The 19974-nt window shown below is 31.6% G+C and overlaps 1 protein-coding gene across 5 annotated transcripts in view; it reads right to left on the reverse strand.

Moving 5' to 3' along the window:
• LOC108687557 (protein FAM46C) overlaps nucleotides 1-19974 on the reverse strand; it is a 130400-nt gene that overhangs the window by 11332 nt on the left and 99094 nt on the right. The window contains exon 1 of one of the 5 annotated variants that reach the window (XM_018193397.1): nucleotides 8903-8932. The exons of the other annotated variants lie outside the window; for them this stretch is intronic. The gene's annotated coding sequence lies outside the window, so the exon portion shown is untranslated. Of the gene's footprint in view, nucleotides 1-8902; nucleotides 8933-19974 lie in introns of those variants that run through there. 5 annotated transcript variants of the gene reach the window in all.

The raw sequence follows: 19974 nt of genomic DNA on the forward strand, positions 1-19974 counted from the left end.
ATATTCATATACACAAACTTTTTTTCTGTCTTTCTCTTTCTGTCATTATGTTTCGCCGTGACTCGACTCTCTATTTGGCGATGTATATCGACGCGCAGGTAATACCGGGTACGTACACTCGTATTACATCGCCATAATATGTGCGGGCGATATACGCAATGACGTTATATACTTGTTGACAAGGGCGCGATGGCAGTTAGGGAGATACAGTTGTCCGAGAGAGACTCGCGACATATATCTCTACCTCGAAAGGACGTCAGAGCGCATCGTTTCCGTGTGACTCAGATTCTGGCAGGCCGTGCCAGGCACTCGTGCATACATCAATGCAACTATGCTGCAAAGGTTTCCTGGTGTAATAACTTGAGACATTACTGCACTGTTCAATGAGAAAAAGACTCAATGGCAACTCTTCATCCGAATCTTTCTGCGCGTCGTTGCGTCACTGGAGCGAGCGCTGCGCGTTATCGCGATTCCTAAGTTCAATTATAGTGGAAAGGGCACAAACCGATATGGCAGATACGTTTATAATAGACTGAGGTTATCGACTGCAAAGTTCAATCAATGCTCGTTAATATTATCTAATATCTGCACACAAAGCCATCCACGTACGAACCAATTCTGCCCAACAGTATCGCGTTACTAGATTATAGATAACATACGAGATGTATTTAGAGAAATTATACGTATTTTCTTTAACGTATCTGGGGTCACATCAATCAATCATAATGCTCCCGTATTGCCAAAATTATTGTTCGAAAATATTGTTAACGGTTCGCCTGTTTTTCGCTGATTCATCAATTTCGATTTTGACCTTTAGTTCCGACGCGATTTTCGCACAGGAGAGTGGCATTCAGCCAGTCGAGAGAATATAAATATTTCGAGATGGATCAACGATCGCAAAAGCTATGGCAAGGAGCCAACGACTTCATCGGCGAGAAGTTTATAGTACTGCACTATCGAATCGTCACCGACGGATCTATAGACGCGGCGAGGAACTAATAAATAATTGATCGTGCATCGACATGTTAAAGAATTTAAGAAGTGTATTTGTCGCGGATGTGCGCGCTATGCTGTCAATCCGTTCGCGTAAAACGTCATTCGCTGGCCTACATCGTCCGGGAACGTGAAAATGCCGCGCGGCTGGAAAAAATTGCCATCACGAGTCATCATCCGACACGTGCCCGGACACACGAAGTACAGGCGGTAGATCCGCGTTCATAACAAGTGAGAGATGATTTAATGACGAGTATGCAACGCGATGCTTCGCGATGTGTTCCGTGATCGATCTGCGTCCGTGTTACATATCCATGTAATAGCGAAAAAAGTGCGACGTTTCAATCGGGAGAAAATAGGGGGAAAAAAAAAACAAATTGATCAAAATAAATTTTGAAGTGGAGGAGACAGATAAAATTTTGTCAAGTGAATGACGAATGTTTCATCAAAGTCAGAATTTTTATTTTTATTTTATTTATTTAATTACATGTAGCAAAAAGATCTAATTGTATTTAATTATACTTCAGAAGACGTATGTATTATTAGATTCATTTTGGTGAGAACGAAAGAGATATCTCGATATTAAATTTAGAATAATATAAAGAGATCAGTTTTTATTTTAGGATTTTCTTTAAGAAATATGTGACTGAAAAACGCGTAACTATAAAAAAAGAAAGAAATACTAGATAGAAAGACTGAATTCCAAAGTGTTAGAGAATGCACGTTAGAAGATAAAGAACCTCACTAATTATGTGTCAAATTAAGTTTTAATGAAATGAGTCAGTTGTCATATATAATAATGTAATTTATAATGTGGTAAACAAAAGATAAGCTCAATAATGAATAGTTTTTGAATGATAATTTGTGATGTATCAAAAGTGTAAAACAGGGCATCTTTGATACATCATAGCTCGAAAACTGTCTAATTGTAAAAGTCTTGCATTTCTAACATCTTTTATTCATTACATTATGAATTGCATTAATCTGAAAACTAACTTCTTGTACCCAATTTTCTATGTAATTAATGTGGAGTTCTTTACTTAAATAAAATACAGAAATCATAATAATATAATGACCTTTGTTTCTAATAAGATCATTTTTAAGGGGAAAATGACGTCATGATGACATCCTATGATATCATTGTGACTCAATTATGATTCTGTTCTACTTGGATATCTTCTGATGTACATTCTCTAACATGCTGTCATTCGGTCTTATCTGTAATAGTATTTTTTCTTTTGTTTTAGTTATTTATTTTACGGTTACATATTTCTTAGAAAAAATTCTAAAGTGAAATTTATGATATTCTTTATGTTATTCTAAATCTGTATGTATTTTTATAAACAAAGGTGCTCTGCATCTTTGCATAAATTTTACACTTCTAATACGTCATAGCTCAAAAATTATCCATTATTACTGATCCTTGCATCCATATGACTTTCATTCATTACATTATGAGCTACATTACATATGAAAACTAATTCATTTCGTTCAATTTTCCAAATAATAGTCCTGTGCTAAGCACGATCTAAATCACGTAAAATTAAATTTAAAAGAAATTGGATTATACACGCAACAAAAATTAATAACATACAAACCGCAGAAGAAAGAAAAGAAACACAAGCAGGATTGCAAAGATTGTAAGATATAGTAACCGCGACTATAGAATCTACGACAGCACACGAGCTAAATGATATGCTATAGTGTATATTACTACGAGCGTGCGTGATTCATGTATCACTAACGACGGCGTAGTTTACGGAACTTTCCCATTTGTAACGTCAAGCCAGTCGCTACGATATTGTGTGGGATAAGGAGTAAATGTACTTCGCAATGAAATATAGCCACTCGAGGGAAACGTCAAGAAGTCAAAGTTAGAAACGATAAATAAGCTCCTCCTTTTCTCGGTACATCTCTCTTCCGTCTACTTCGTTTATATTCTTTTTAATGAGACACAATGTTGAGGTAGGATTCGATGGATTGAAGCGATTCACGGCGACACGCAAAGCGCAGTTGGACACACGTCTAACGAATGTAGGCGACGAGCTGCATATCACTAGACACGCGATTCGCGTGTTCCGAATACAGTTACCTTTTAACTAGTATTTCACTGGCAGGGTTGACCGGAAAAATTCAATGGGTGAAAACCATCGCCATTGGAAAGTTCAAGATGGTAAATTTCTGGATTTTATCTTCTTGAATTTTATCTAATTGAATAAACTGATAAAAACTATAAAAATGATTAATAACCTAATTTATTATGGATTTCATTTTGGATAAAACTTAAATTGGAAAACATTCTCTTTCCATTGACGTTAACTAGAATAGTGAACTAGAATACTGAATTATAATGTCAATAAGAAAATTTTCTATTTAGTTTATCGTTTTATAATAGACCAGTTATTGTCATTTTTTTTCAGGAAAAATGCTTACAGATGCTTTTTATCTAGCCTTATCTAAAAAGTGGACAAGTCCAGTGGTCAATCTTGTCCACTTGAGATCGACTTTTCAAAAATCTCATTTCGATACGCCCTTTAAGCCTTAAGGAAAATTGAAAAATCGATGGAAAATCAATGTGGGCCCTAAACTTAAACAGATTCTGTCCGTCTGCTGATTTGTTAAAAAAAATCAAAGTCAATCGAAAACCGAAAAGGTAACAATCGTAGTCTTGAGCTACCCAATCCCAGTAACACCGATGAATGTGATTGTATCTTCGTGTACAACGAAGCATGCTATAAGTTGAGCGTGAATCCGTTCTTCCATAATGTACCTTAATTAATAATTTAGACAAATAGATTAGACCACTCTAATAATACTAGAACATGTATGGCTATGCTTAAAGAAATCCCTAAACCATATCTATATTCTACAATGATGTTCATTAATCCAATCTTTTTTAGGTATATCTTTTTAAGTGTAGGAACCGCCGCAATCTTAGGCTATTAAACAAATTTAATAAACCTATGGCAGCACTTGAGATTGCTGTGGTTCCTACACTAGTTTATTCCAAAGGACTCGGTTAAGCATTATACTTATCATCATTATTATTCTTGTACATTTATATTGTATATATCACCCCCTTTTATATATCTTTTTATTTGTTATCTTTATTTTTATTTAATAATTTATGATTTTAAAAAATTATTATTTAAGTATATTAAAAAATATTTATCGATAATAATTCAAGTTTTCCTGAGAGTTAGTCTGGAAAACATGGAGAATTAAAGCATCAATCAAAAGTAAACGGTATTCAAACTCTTACTTATGAAACTCTATTCTTCCCGAATTTGCCAGACGAACGTGTACGTTGTCTGAAGATGGATCCTGATCAAACGAATAAGCGCGAATAAATGGATTCGCTTTAACTTTTGGAAGACGTTTCCTTCGAAAGATTCATTCCTGACCCATACTCTATTATAGATAATAAAAAAAGTTATTTCACGTTTATAGTATATAAAAGAACAGAAAAGAAGTAGTTTTTAACCTTGATTTTTATATCCTTGCAATATAAATAGGTGATGTGAATAATCTTCCGAAATTAATGAATATTCATCGAGTCTCGAGCTCAGCCGCCACGAATACGAATAAACGCAAATGTTGTTCTTATCGATACATCGAGGAAAAAGGGTCACTCATTCATGATCGTCATAAATGTTTCATTTGCGATTGTTCGATTCCCTTGGTCCGGATTCATTGCTATAATGAATTCGCACAATTCCGAAACAAGTGATATATCCTTCTTTTTTTATACACGAAAGCGCGACCGCGCGTCGTATCGAGTTCGGGCTGTTCAAACATTTCATCGTTTTGCAGTTAGTATCGAACTACTAGCGTAGTTGATTTACTAATTGGAAGTAAAATTCGATCCAGAAATTTTACACTATACGGAATACGGAGTATCAACTAAGACTATCCTATCTTTTCTGATTCTAATTCTTTCATATTTTTCAATGACTCTCAATACAATAGATAATTAAAGCTGCTTAAAAAGAGGTACCGTCAAACGTATTCAATTCAATTTTTGTAATGATTTTTGTAATGATTCGTTAAAGAACCTATAATTGAGAGAAAATATACGTCCTTCGTACGATCAACGAGTTTTTCGTAGAAAATTGTCGCTTGACGTCAAACGACGATGAGCACTAATAATCGATTTCGGGCGGATTAATATATTTTTAGATAAATCAAAAGAATATCTTCTGTTTGAAGTCAACCATATATTTGAACCGGCTAGCTCGATGTATTATAACAGGACAATAGATAACAATGCGGACATGCTAGAGAGGGTGGATGCCGGTTTCATCATAATACTTGTAAGTTCTGGATCAATTGAAGGATGCGCAGGTAGTAACCGACAAGAAAAGGAAGGACATCTTGACAGTTGCGCTGACAACTGTGTTGACCCGTCGTGTCGCGTCGAAAGTATGAGTCGACCTACACAAGTATCTCGTAATTCGCCCACTTTCTCTTGACTCAATGGCCACTTGTCACGCATTTAGACAATTTGAAACCCTTCAGAAAAGACGTAATTGAATATTCTATCCTACTTGCATCTTCCAGATGTTTGATATCAAATACATTCGAGGAAAATCGAACGAACGTTTTAAAAGCTTAGATTTACATACAAAATATATGTGTTCGTAGAAAATAATATGTAACAGTTCTTAAAAGTTTATGATATTTCTTTATATTATTTAATATTTTTTATATCTTTGAAACAGTAAGAAAAATTATATCAGAAAATTGGTTGGAATTTTATATTTTGAGAAATAATTAATTTTAAATGAAATTAAGACCGAACGATAAACGAAAAATGTATTGTGAAAATGCTTATATGCGACTATTAAATTTTTAATCGCTGTTCATTATATTACAATATCGAGCGTAATTTTTAATATACTTTTTTAACACTAAATAAAATTGTTCTGTACGATATTATATAAATACAAATAAAAATAAATCACATTAGGTATATAAAAATTCATAAAAAAGAGAAATATTTCGCTGAATCTTTTTCCTGTGTTAATTCTAAAAATAATAATACTATTCATTTTTAATTCGCGAAAAACTTTAAATCTCTCTCTGTAACATTAGAAATCTTTCTAATTAAATTATGTCAAAATTTCCAATAAATAAAAAATCGAATCTATGTAAAAGAATCTGATTAATGATTTCTGACATATGTTGAAATGCGTGCATTTTATACGTTTGATTGACGTATAGAAAGATATATTTATTTAAACATTAATAAAAAACTTTGTCATTCACGCTAGTAAAAACTTTGACACTTGTTAGTATGCGGATGAAAAGAGAGAGACATTCAGGAGTTCCTGGGGCATCTCGCGGCTTTCGCTTACACATCCGGTGAGAGGCGGATAAGGAGAATGAAAATCGAAATGAATATTCGGCCTTCATTCGGACGCCGCGGTTGTAGGATCGTCGTCGTCGTAATGGGAAAACGGGGTCACCGTGTGTACGCGAGTAGGGACGACGTCGTAGAAGAGACCGAGGATGTCCCAGTTTCGTGTCGCGGGGGTCGTTGCACCCGAGCATCGTCAGCCGGTGCCACATCAGGTGTACCGGCGGTTATGTATACGTCGGTTACAGAACGGGACAGAGGAGGAGCGAGGGGGAGATTCGATTTCGCGATCGCACGCACATCCGGGAATCCTCGGCTCGTCATTATTTTTTCATCGCTCGACGTATAGACAAGTGTCGAGACGAGTCCAAAAATGAAAATGAAATGCGCGTGCGGAACAAAAAGAAACGGTAATTCAAAGGACAAAAGGCAGCTAGCTGCGACAGATATAGAGAACAAAAAAAGCATGATTGGAAATTTTGATAATGCTGGAAAGCTGTCTGTTTAATATATTACTTCATCTTGAATAACATTTCCGAAGTTTTCTAATCTTTCGGTTTGAAGAAAAAAAGACACTGTTACGCAAGTATGAAAAATTAAAAAAAAAATTATTTTATAAAATTTATTATATATTATAGTTTTCAATTTACTTTTTGTTTTATTCTTTGTTCTTTTGTTATCTGCTATGGTATGTCGCGATGTCATATGTGGTTCGTGTAATCATGTGTTGTAATGGAAAACGCGTGAGACACTATACAATTATGTCGAAAACGTTAAGTAAAGTGCGTCAGATTGAATGATAGAAAGACAATGCGGTACGGAGTTTTTCTCTCGCACCGGCACGCAATTCACGAATTTGCAGAAAATTAAATTATACATCAGATACGAATGTTCGTAATTGAAATGCTCGCCGGAAGGTAGAAAAATAAAATCGGTCTAAAAGCTATTAGTCGTTATCGTATTTACAGATAATTATTTTTTTATACTTATGATCGCGGTATAATATTTATGATACATTTCTTTTTGAATTTGACATTTATAAAAACACTTAACATCATATACATCTTAAAGATATACTCTGAATAAAACCAACAGAAATTCAATCCATTTGATATCCTATTCTAATTTAGTCTTTCAGCTTTGAATTCCTTTCTCTCGATACCACGCGACATCAGCTGAGTTTGTACTGTCGAATACTTTGAGTATATATCTCACTTATTGATAACTCGATACTGCGAACAAGAATTGTCATGCTACTGAAGCTGACGTGTCTTTGAAGGAATGGAAAGAAAAATGTTACGCGAGATGACTACACCGCAATGACAGACTTTTGTCTACTGAAGAGGAAACTTCCAGATAACGGGAATAACAAGACATTTCTAACTTCAAAGCAAGTGAAAAAAAATCTAATCTGTGATATTCTGTGATCTTTCATATATGCCGAAACTCTCTCCCTCTCCCACACATGCTTTTATTGTTTGTGCATAGAAATGCTCGGGACTAGTATGAAATAATAGTTTAGATAATCTACACACAGATTACATATATAAACGACCAGGATTGCTGTAAACTATATAATTCGTGTGGTTTCTCTACGTGGGAATATTATCTGCATGATGAGAATATCATCAACACATGTAGTTCTTTCTCATATAAAATGTAAACTGCGAAAAAGAAGAGGGGAGGAGAGGAAGAGCGTTCTAGGAAATGAGTACGAATTGTTTCTAATTTTCATGCTTTACAATTGTGTAAGAAAATATACCTATTAAATGCAATATATATTCATAACTATATTATATAATTTAAGAATAAAATATTGTTACAAAATAAAGAAAATGAAATAATTGTTGATTTTAATACAATATATATTAAAATAACTGAGAGCTATCTCGTTACATGAAAATAAGTAAAATATTTAAATAAAAATTCAGTAAAGAGATATTCAACATTTTCTTGAAATTGGAAGATAGATTTTTTTTTTAATGGATCATGTATTTTCATGAGTATAGAATGAGTATAGAAGAATAGTTTTCTTGTAAATGCATTATTGAATCATAATGTCAAAATTATACCTAATTCGAGTTATTTTTAATCATTTTTATAGATCATCGTTCCTATTCTTATTCAATATATCGTTAATTTAACTAAATCAATGAAATTAAATAATTTAACTAAAATAAGTATGTATTAAATTTGATTCAATTATCTAGAGTTTATTATTTATTAAATGTATATGTTATGGGCGATGTTTACTTTGAAATTAACCACAGAAATGGATTATTTTACATTTTGATACTAATGTAAAAGTTAAAGATAACAGATTATTTAATTTAAGCGATTGGATTGTTCTTTTAATATCTAACAGTGTGACATAAGGAATCATGAACAATAGGAGATAATGAAAGAAACAGATAAAGAGCGAGAGAGCTGGGCTAAGAAGCGTAAAGCGAAACACGAGAACTCGCTGATAGTGAAATGGCAGCATTTGAGAAAAAAAGAGCACTCTAGCTGAGAGATGAAACGAGACACCTCTCGTATTTATTCTGTTACCGTGATACGTGCGTATGCGGGCTGCGTATGATCTTGGTACGCGCGCGTTACGTGTGGTAACGCGAGCGGTTACGTGCACGAGCAACGCAAACCGACCGTGACGTCATTGGTCATTGATCTTCGGTACGTTGACTAGCGTTCGCGCTGAGACATCCCACTCCTTCGTCCCGTATCATACCCTTTTTTATCTTCTTCTTGCGGGCAACTTATCGTGCAACTTGCCATAATTTTTCCACGTATAACTATCTCTCCGCTGGATAATTCCCAGGTCGTAAATATGTTCCGATTCACTGAGGAGTCGTGCATTTAAAAGTTAGACGCGCACATCCGTTTCGCTATCTTGAACATGGAACACACCAATCTATTACCTACTTTTGTATTGATAGAATTGCTAAAGGATTCAATATTAAATTTTATTACGCGCGCAAGACAGAGAGAGAGAGAGAGAGAGAGAGAGAGAGAGAGAGAGAGAGAGAGAGAGATCGCTCTCCTACATAAATTTTTATTTTAAAGGGAAAAATTAATTCTGAAATTGTTATCCTTATACAATCATTTAATTTGTACATTTGTCTTATCGAGCACATTTATATTCGCGAAATACATATACACTCATCAAACATATGTCTCATTTTTAGATCAGAATTTATAAACTTCATGTGAAACTGCTTTCACAATTACGCGACTGTTGTGCAGCTACGAGATACACGTTGCATTCATCGAAGTCCTTGAACTTCATTTTATTAGACCTTCATAACGCAATGCAATTTGCAATGTAACAGTTATATTAAATGCGACGATTATCATAAATTAACATGCAGTTTTTAACCTATATGTCGAAGTATTTCATTGCGTATATATATATATATATATATAGTCAGAGGTCAAGATTCAAGTTAAAATATTTATTTAAAAAATTGTTTTTAATATATTTTTTTTCGCAATAATAGATAATGCTAATACTGAAATTTTATTTTTTGTCATTTATTAAATCAACATAGTCAGCATATTTAACAATTCATTAGACATAATACTGACAAAATAAATATTTTTTTATTTATGCAATGTTTTATCTCATATATCATTATTTTTCTATCCTATAAAAATAGCATAATAATAATTTATAAAAATATAAAATTTGTAAAAAAATATATACGGTATAAATACTATTTCATTTCAATCTAAAAGAAGTGTCGCGATATTAATCGTAACACTATATCTCAAGTGTGAATTGCCTCATAAAAACATGATCATCTCTAGCATCACTTTTCCAATAAATAGAAATCTAATCAGGTTACAGATGAGATATGCTGTTACCTATTATTAAACAATTAAATTAAAGGACTCTTTTAAATAACAAAAATATTAGGAATAAAAGGGCAACTTAGAGTCAAATTCGTATAAAGATATGTGTAATAAATATTTAAAGTTTTAACATTCTGATAAATTGATGAAATATAAATTTAATTTAAAAATTTAATGTTGTATTGTATTACATGATATATTTCGGTATCATAACTGTGCCATCATCAGATGTTATAAATTCTCAGAGCAAAAACGTAGAAAAAGTCAAATGTATTTTGAATAGTCACTGTTAAGTCATTAAACGATATAAAAGAAGCTTTGAAATATTCTTATAAATATATGTAATCCGTATCTTACGTGAATCCGATGTAACACCATAGATGGAGGATGAAAACGAAATTGCTTGTAATCGGTTGAACGTAACCGGTTGGTAGAGAATTTTCAAAATTATCTGTAAATTATAATCTTTTAGGTACAGATCTACAAGCAATTTCATTACTATATTAAAGAAGTCACCGTTGTGGTCTTACATTCTTTCAACGTATGATGTAGATAAGATGCGTGTCAAGTTGCTTATATCAGTCACTATGATTATGAGGTCAATAAATATATGTGAAATTATTAAAATTATTAGTTATCAAGTTAAAGATTAAAATTGTATAAATATATAAAATTATTAATCAAAAAGTTAAAGATCAAAGATATATAAATATATAAAATTACTAGCCAAAAAGTTAAAAGTTAAGATGTATAAATTTATATAATAGTAACTGCTGTAACTGAATCTGATTGATATGTTACAACGTATAAAACATGATCTTAGCGCTGCAAAGTCATAATTTGTGTTTTTATTATCGGTATATACGCTTTGTGAAATCCCTCCGTATTTGTCTGTAAATTGAGATTGTTTTTCTGTTTTTTAATTTAATATTTCCGAGATTAGGTGTTTGTTATGTCACGGTTCTTCAGAATTATGATGTTATCCCAATTAAATTCGTGTCCCTGCTGCAACCTGTGTTCTGTTATTACGGAGCGGATAGAGGTATTCCACCGGATGTGATGATTGCGATGTTCAGTAATTCTCCTTTTTAATTTAAATATACCCGCGTTTGTCCCACACATATATATAACATCGCAGTCCAAGCAATTGATACACTGGTCTTGATAGAGTAGGATCGAGAATCTTTTTGAACTTTAAAAATAAATTTCTGTAATTTATTACTATAAAATCCGACTTTTGAGTTTTTACTATTAAATTGTTTAAATTTCTCGATAATAGAAAGTATAAATGGAACTGTAAACCATGAAGTTCTATCAGGTTCGATCTCATTATTTGAGTGGACGCGTTTCCATTTTTTGTTTCATGAGGCTGTGGATTCTTTTGTTGACGATATTAAAATGAAATGAAATCGAGCGGATAATCATTCTCGAATAGAGTATTAATAACAAATTTCAAGTTCTTTGTGTGGTTTTCTGCGTCGGATAAAAATAATGCTTTATCAACTAAGTCTATGATACCTCTCTTCTGGGAGATCGGATGGTTAGATAAAAAATTCAGGTATACCTGAGTAGCTTGATTTACATATCAATCGAAAGTCAAGGACTTTCCTGCTTTCTTCATGGTTATATCCAAAAAGTTTAGTGACTCTCCTCCATTTTCCAAAGTAAATTGGAGTCGTGGATGAAATGAGTTGAAGTGTTCTAATATTGTTGTTATATCAGATGACGGGATTGTCGTGCATATGTCATCAATATATCGAGAAAAAAACGGTAATTGGTTGTTAAGTGAACGCAATGCGTTTTTTCTAAACTTTGCAACACTAAGTCCGCAATGATAAAGGAGAATCCATAGGTATGGTAAACAACTGTTTGTAAATAACATTATCGAATGTAAAATATGTGGAATTTAAGAACAAATTAAACTGCTATTAGAAAATCTGTTTTCGAAAATTTACATTTTTTTAAATATGTAGTTCCATTTTTTGCTGACTCCAAAGCAACATCTATGGGGGTTGTATTTATTATTACAATTCTTTGGAAAGCGACGTTTTTTAAATGAGAATGGAAAGACACAAATAAGAAAGAAAAATCATTTTCAGTTAAAATAGATCTTGGTGTTTAGCAACTTGTATATTTTCATACAAATATTAGTAATATTCGTATGAAAATATACAAGTACAATTGTAAGTTTTGTCTATTGTGCGTCGATTCAGTTTGTCGGACTTGAAACACAATCATGAACTGAAATAATCTTGAGAAATAAAAAATTTCTGTCAGCATAAATTCAAAGACATTTTGTGCATAGAATCTATTTTGATTAAATTAAGCATTGAAAGGGAAAGCCGAAAAAAGACGATGAAATTCATGATCTTATATATAGGAAAGGAAGCCAATTGAAATCCAACAACCGTTAAATTAATGATTAATCGATGCCAAAACATTGACGTCACATTTGATTGAGGTTGTCTCTGTTATTTTCGTAAAATACAATTCATGCTGATGCGATGATGAGGGAGAGGAAACGCGTGGTCGAAGAAGAGAGAAGAAAAACGATATCGCTTATTTGTTACAATGATACAACTTAAAAAATAATTTTCAAGAAAATAAGTTTGAATATTTGGAATCATTAAAATTTAATAATATTAATTTTAAAATACAATTAATTTTAAAATACAATTTCGGTGTAATAATATAATTAAGAAGAATAAATGTTCTTTTTTTTTCTATAGGTTTTCATTTTTTTTTGCAAGCAATACAAAAATATTTTTTTAATTGTAGCAAATGAACGATATACTTGATTGGTTTAATGAAACAGTATGCAGAGAAAGGGAATAAATAAAAAAGAATGGGCGTACAAAAATGCATGGGAGATAATAAAAAGAAATCTTGAATAAAAGAGACAGAAGAAATCGTGACGGCCGAAGTTATAAACTCTTGATGGTTTCGTTAATGAAGTACGTACACGACGGCTTCAGCATGAGTAAATTATCGAAGTACTCTTTCGATCATCATTGGTGTAAATTGTGATAGAACAATGAGTGCGTTTTGTTTCATTCATGATGCGCATGATATATTATTTTATATCCTTATTTTTTATTAAATATTAAAGAAGGAATAAGATTATATATATCATGACGTATCATACGTGAAATAGAATGCATCCATTATCACATTTTAATGATAATAAAAATTTTCTGATTCTCACCTCATTGAACAAATTCTTATCAGACTTCCAAAGATGCTGAACATAGAAGTTTTCAAATTACTTTGAATGAATTTCTTTATCGGAAAATTGGCGGTCATGTATGAATGAAATAAGTTTTTCTGTTGTATTTGTTATAGATAACTTTAACGTGAGATTATCTCTTCATGGCAATCAAATTTGCGAATATAGTTTAACTATTTATAGATACACGTACGATCCAGTTAAATATTTATTAAGAAAACGAACTTTTCCTGGCGTAGCGATTATTACGTTATCACGATTTTTATTTCGCAAAATTGTATATTCCTCTTGTGTTAAATAATTTATTATAATCGTGTAATGTAAAAAAAATATATATATATACACACAAAAATTAATAACCAATTCTAGTTACTTTTTAAATATAAATAAAATACTTTTTAAATATAAATAAAATTAAAAAAGAGAAATCCTATTTTCAAAGCGAATCTTATCCATAACTGAAATATTTAAGATTTGTTTTGATCGAAAATATTTCTCTTTCTTAATTTGATTTATTCTTATTTCTAATCCGAATTATAACTGATACGGAAAGAATCTTAATTTCGAATAAATATGAATCTTATATAGTTACAGCAATTTGTGCTTTCGATCTTTGAACAATGTATTGCAACATCATATAAATATATAAACTAACATATATACATGTACAGGATAAACATAACATAAAATATATTGCACAGTGGAATGATAATTTATTTCGCGATTGCGTAATGATGACTGGAAACGATTGGATCGCTCGAAGCATAAAGTATCGAGACATCTCGAGAGCCTATTCGAGCCTCGATGAGAAAGTGTCGCGGATAAGTTTGTACGTGTCATCGATGGACGAACGGCGTAATTCATAGGTATAAATCTGTGCTTTATTCGCGCGGGAACACGATATGGCTTGTCACGTCGTTAATTCTCCTATTTTTGCGGAATTAAGTAACTCTATTTTTATAACAATACAGCGTGAATTTAATATTAACATGCAATCTTGGTCGATTCAATCACTAATACGCAACAAGGTCGTATAAATTGCACGATATCAGTAACATCGCATAACGTAATACGATGAATGCGTTTTTACTGTAAGTATCTTCGCGTACATTTCCTGCTCGACTGGGTTGTCTCGTTGAATATTACAATCATTGAACGTCAAATGCTAAAAATGACGCTGCGTGTCGTGCCCTAAGAGTTCAGCTTTAAGAGAACCGAATTCAATAATACGTAATACTAAGGAGCTTTGCCGAGATCGTTCTTTCTCGATCTCTCGATTCCTCACAAATCTTCTCCCTCTCTCTAAGTATGCTCGTAGAACCTGTCACGTGAGTAAGAATACAGTAAAGCTATACGAAAAAATGATATATGTTGGTAATTTATTAACGTTTATTAGCAGAATTTTGAATATAATATATATTATACACATAGTTTGTGAAACGTGATTTTCGAATGATTGAATTTAATTAATAATAATCTTACTTCTGTGGCATGGAAATTTCAAATTTCCTGAAATTATACCGGTTTCAATTTCTATTTACCGTATTAATTCATTCATTAAAGAAATTATTATTTAAGAATATCGGCGATAATTGCGTTATGATTTCAGACACTAGTGTATAATAAAAAATATTTCATTTAAGAATCCTCAGTAAGAGTTCATTTAATAATCCTCAGTAATTGACATTTATATATGTCATAATTAATTTCTAAATTAAATTAAAAAAAAATTTTTTTTAAATATTAAAAACGAATTATATCTATGGCAACAATTTGATGGGAGAGCTTCATCAATCTTGTAATTATTTATTTTTTAAATTAAAAATGTAAATCTGGGAAAATAAAATTGTATGTATGATACATAATATGTATCATACGAGACAGGTAAAATTATTTATCTAACATCCATCACCTGTTCATTATTACATAGTATGTAATTTACTTAAAACATATGATCCATGATAGTTCCCCTTTGACTTCTCCTAAGCCAGTTACTATCTATAATGTCAACTCTGTATACCTCTGGATACCTTATAAAATACGAATCGGAGTATAAATAGACTTATGATTAGAAGAAGCGTCTACGTAAAAGAATCATTCTCGTTCAAAGTATAACAAGAAGCGAAAATTGAACAGCGCGAAACATCGAATTTTTCAGCTCTATAAAACTAGCAGGATCAAATCAGCAGAATCAAATCGGATCTGTCAGAATTTTTAATACTCCTTTTGTACTAAATTGTACCATTAATGATAATTTTGTACCGTGTATTTCGAAAAAAATTGGCCCTGTTAGCTTAATATTAAAGTAGCAAAAAAAATTCAAAATAAAAGAGAAAAAGAAAAATGATATCAGAAATCAATAAGATTAAATTTGTACTATTTGTACTACCGAAAACAATTCTATATTATGTGTTATTTCCAAAAAAAAAAAAAAAACAGTAGCGCTGTTAGTTTAATATTTAAACTAGCAGAACTATAAAAAAACAATACAAAGGCAAAAATTAATACAACTGAATTTATATTAATTCGTGCCATTGAAAGTAAGTTAATATTTTACATTTCTCCTTAAAATGGATTTTATTACTATGTATAATACTTATAATCTATGAGGCATTCTACGTCAACCGTGCATCTTTGAAACAACGTTTTGAAACATTTTTGTCTTTCATTTTGAATTGGTCCTGTCAGCTTAATGTTAAAGTAATATCATTTTTAGGAAATGGCACACGGTATAAAATTATCATTAATAGTATAATTGAATACAAAATGTAATTTAATACTAATTTAAAATGAGTACTAATTTAATAAAAAATACTTTAATAAAAAATTCCGATAAGTCCGATTTGATTCTGCTGACTTTTTGATTTGTTAACTTTATAGAGCTGAATTTTTCCTAATTCAGCTCATATTTCATATTTCAGCAATCCAAATCTTTGATATTAATAATATGGAATTTCATAAAATATCCATTATATACGCTATTAAGGTTGAATTTATCATGATGATATAAATTTTACAAAAATCAGAAAGGATAACGCGTTTATCATTGTTGTTGTATGTTAACAAATAACATTTCGATACCATTAACAACCTTTGAGCTGTTTGTTCTTTATCGAAAATATATAACCTCAGTATATCAGGTCAAATATAGCAACAATGTAATTAACGAACATTAAAAGCCTTCATTAATTTGAAAATATAGGAGATATTATTGTTATTCATGAGGATGATTTTTTTCAGTCAAGTGATGCAAGCTATTTATGTTTCAGACGTCTGAAATTGTAGATGATTAAGTGTCGCATACAATTACAGCAATTGCATTATCTTTAAAATTATTATGCAGTTATACAATAATTTTATTTTTCTCTAATTGTAATTTACGTAATTTAAAAATATAATTCATGTCTTAACTTCAAACATTGTTGGAATGAAATGATAAGATTATTACTAAGTTACTCAATATTATCATATAATTTTTTTGGATTTTTATACTTTTATAATGCGTGAACTATGAGCTTTGCTTGTATTATCTAATCGTAAAAATATAAAAAGTTAGAATTAATAATTTCTTTAATATTTTTGACAGAAATTATTTGTCATATTTTTTTTTTCTTTATAATATGATATATTTTAAATTATTCTGAAAATGATTATACGCGAGAGAGTTTTTGAGTAAAAAACCAATTATCGTATGGGATTCATAAAAAATGCATGAATTTAAAATATTTAAAATTTGTATATATCGAATATTCTCGATAATATATATCGATATGTATTGATTCAAAATATTCTACATTATTGTCTTTATATTATAAGTATCTATTTCTGAAATTGTTGAGAAATATTGCAAATAATCAATTGATTTGCATTCTGTGATCCAAGAGTCAAAAGTTTACAACAAGATCAACATGTTTTTTTAAATCTTTTATTTCTTTCAGCGATTACGTTTTTCCAAAAATAACCGTCATGAATATTAATCAGGCCATTTCGACTCAACGTACATGCAACGATATTATATTATATTGCAGAGTATAATTATCTCAGCGCTTTTGCTTGTTTTTTAAATAAGTTCCGTAAGTCCAATTATAATTCGTTTACTGTATCTTTAATGAGAATATAATTTATGAGCAGTTGTATCTTGTACTAATTTAAATTGATATAATTAACCTTTTTCAAAAACCTTTTTTGATTACAAAACAGTTTTAACATAATCAATGTCGAGCGAAAAAAATACATTAGCAAAAAGATATTCAAGAAACTGTCATTTAAGCATATTTTAGAAATAGAAAAATTTAGAAATTAAAAACAACAATGTGCGCGCGCGCGCAATATAGTAAAGTTCAATTATTGAACGTTTATATTATATTATATTAATTAATATTAGTATTATTTTATATTAATTAATTATAGAAATTTATATTATATTTTACGAAATTCAGGATTATGATATAAAAAAAAAAAAATAAATTCATTTTCATATAATTAGAAAATTGTTAAAAAAAAATCATCATAGCTAAGTTTGAAAAAAAAATTAATAAGAAGCGCAAAAAATCGAATTACATGAAAAAAAAATCAATGAAAAAGTAGATGTTCAACAAACACAGAAGTGTCTCTTGATCCAAGAATAGATTAAAATAGTTTACAGAATAGGTTTATAGATTTTACGGCTCGTCTCGGAGTTGAGGAAAATTACTCAGCAACTAATTAACGAGTCCCCTTCGTATTAATGATGTTGGACGAATCGAAGAGAAAGGAGTGAAAGAGAAAGAGGGGAGGAAAGGAGAGAGAGAGAGAGAGAGAGAGAGAGAGAGAGAAGAGAGAGAGAATCCAGTTTATAAGAGGGTAGCCTTGTACCATCTCATCGATAGCATCCCTTTTACGAGACGGAGTGGATGGATCTGACCGAGGTTGATCGGCGACCTTTCGGAGGAAAGGGAAGCCCATGATCGAACTCTCGCGCAGAGAATGAGATACGGCCAAGGACAGGAAACGGCGAGAGAGAAGGAGCGGTATCCGTATTTGAAGGATCAAGTGGCGTTTATTTTTTTACGTTTAGTTTTTTACGAGAGCGGCTGCATATATATTACCCAACCGGATAAATTTACATTCACGAAGCGCCCGGCTAACGACTGACATCTGGCAAACAAACTATAAAACAAGCTACAATTTTTTTTTGCAGCAGAGCTCATTACACGCAAATTAATTTCATGATCAAGTCTGCGCAACGAAATAATATCCGTTCGCTCGATTGATATGGATACAGACAAAGCACTTTTTATTATTCAAATTGTTTCAATCATTGAAATAATTTCGGATGGAGAATTTAAAATGATCTATGATTCATATTTTTTTTTAAATCGGACGTTACCTAGATGTGAAGTACGTCTTTGAGTTCAGTGGAAGAAGTAATTAGTCAGCAATAATAAGTTTTTTAGCTCGATGATAATTTTCTGAGATAACAAGTGGTGTGAGATCAAACTTTATTCATTATATTATAACTTATTGTATGATGAACGATGGTGTGAAATCATAAAGTTAAACTGGACTATGATCAGCGAATTAAATCAATCTCGGTTGATATATCTGATCTTTTAAGTTCTATTGTCTCTCTTCCTAGGAACTAATACTACACTAAGCTACACTAAGCTACTGCTTCTCTATTTCTCCTTTCAAGGAATTTTTTTAAAAATTAGAAGCTCTCATTCCGTTGAATATATATATATATATATATATACACACACATACACATACATATAATATCCAACTGTAATGTTACAAATAGAATTAAGACTGAAATTTCAATGAGTTACTCTCAGGAAGTGTTGCCTAAGAATTAAATATTTTAAACTCTATAAACGACAGCTGGCATAAATCTTGAAAATGCGAGAGAACATTTGATTCTGCTTTGTTATCACGTCGGATGGAATTTCGTGGGAGACGTTGAAATTGCCGTAAAAGGATCTGCAAATATTTGACCGCTTTTCACTCATCGGATGTACGTCTTGTGTGCTCTACGTGCACACGCTCTAGTATTTCTTCACGGTCGACGCCTCCTCAGTTTCAAAGGATCGCGTTCCGCGTGTACATCACGAGAAAACGCATTCCCGCGAGATAAGGTGATCCACTGACACACACGGAAATGCTGCTAATGTCTAAAATTATCATCGCGCGTCGTCCTCCATCTATTCCACGAGCCAATCGTGAACGCAGTGGGCGAACATCGTCGCGTGTCGGAATACTCTGACTCGCATTAATCTCTACGTCACTAGTGTCACATCTGCGTTAGAGGCTTCGAACTTTAAAGCTATCGAAAAGAGTACTAACTATGAGTAAGCATTAAAGAATCCACGAGAATCGGAACATGTCATATAATCGTATCGGAAGATCCGCCATTCACGATCAAATATTGAATCATACATTTGTCCTGCTGAAAATCTCACTAAGATATGATAAATGCTGATGTAGACATATATAATAATTATTATATCACATAACAAAGATCCCGGAAATTCAAAATTTTTATTGCACAATATTTTATAGAAAA

The sequence above is a fragment of the Atta colombica genome, unplaced genomic scaffold, assembly GCF_001594045.1.
Source record: "Atta colombica isolate Treedump-2 unplaced genomic scaffold, Acol1.0 scaffold207, whole genome shotgun sequence".
Taxonomy (NCBI): domain Eukaryota; kingdom Metazoa; phylum Arthropoda; class Insecta; order Hymenoptera; family Formicidae; genus Atta; species Atta colombica.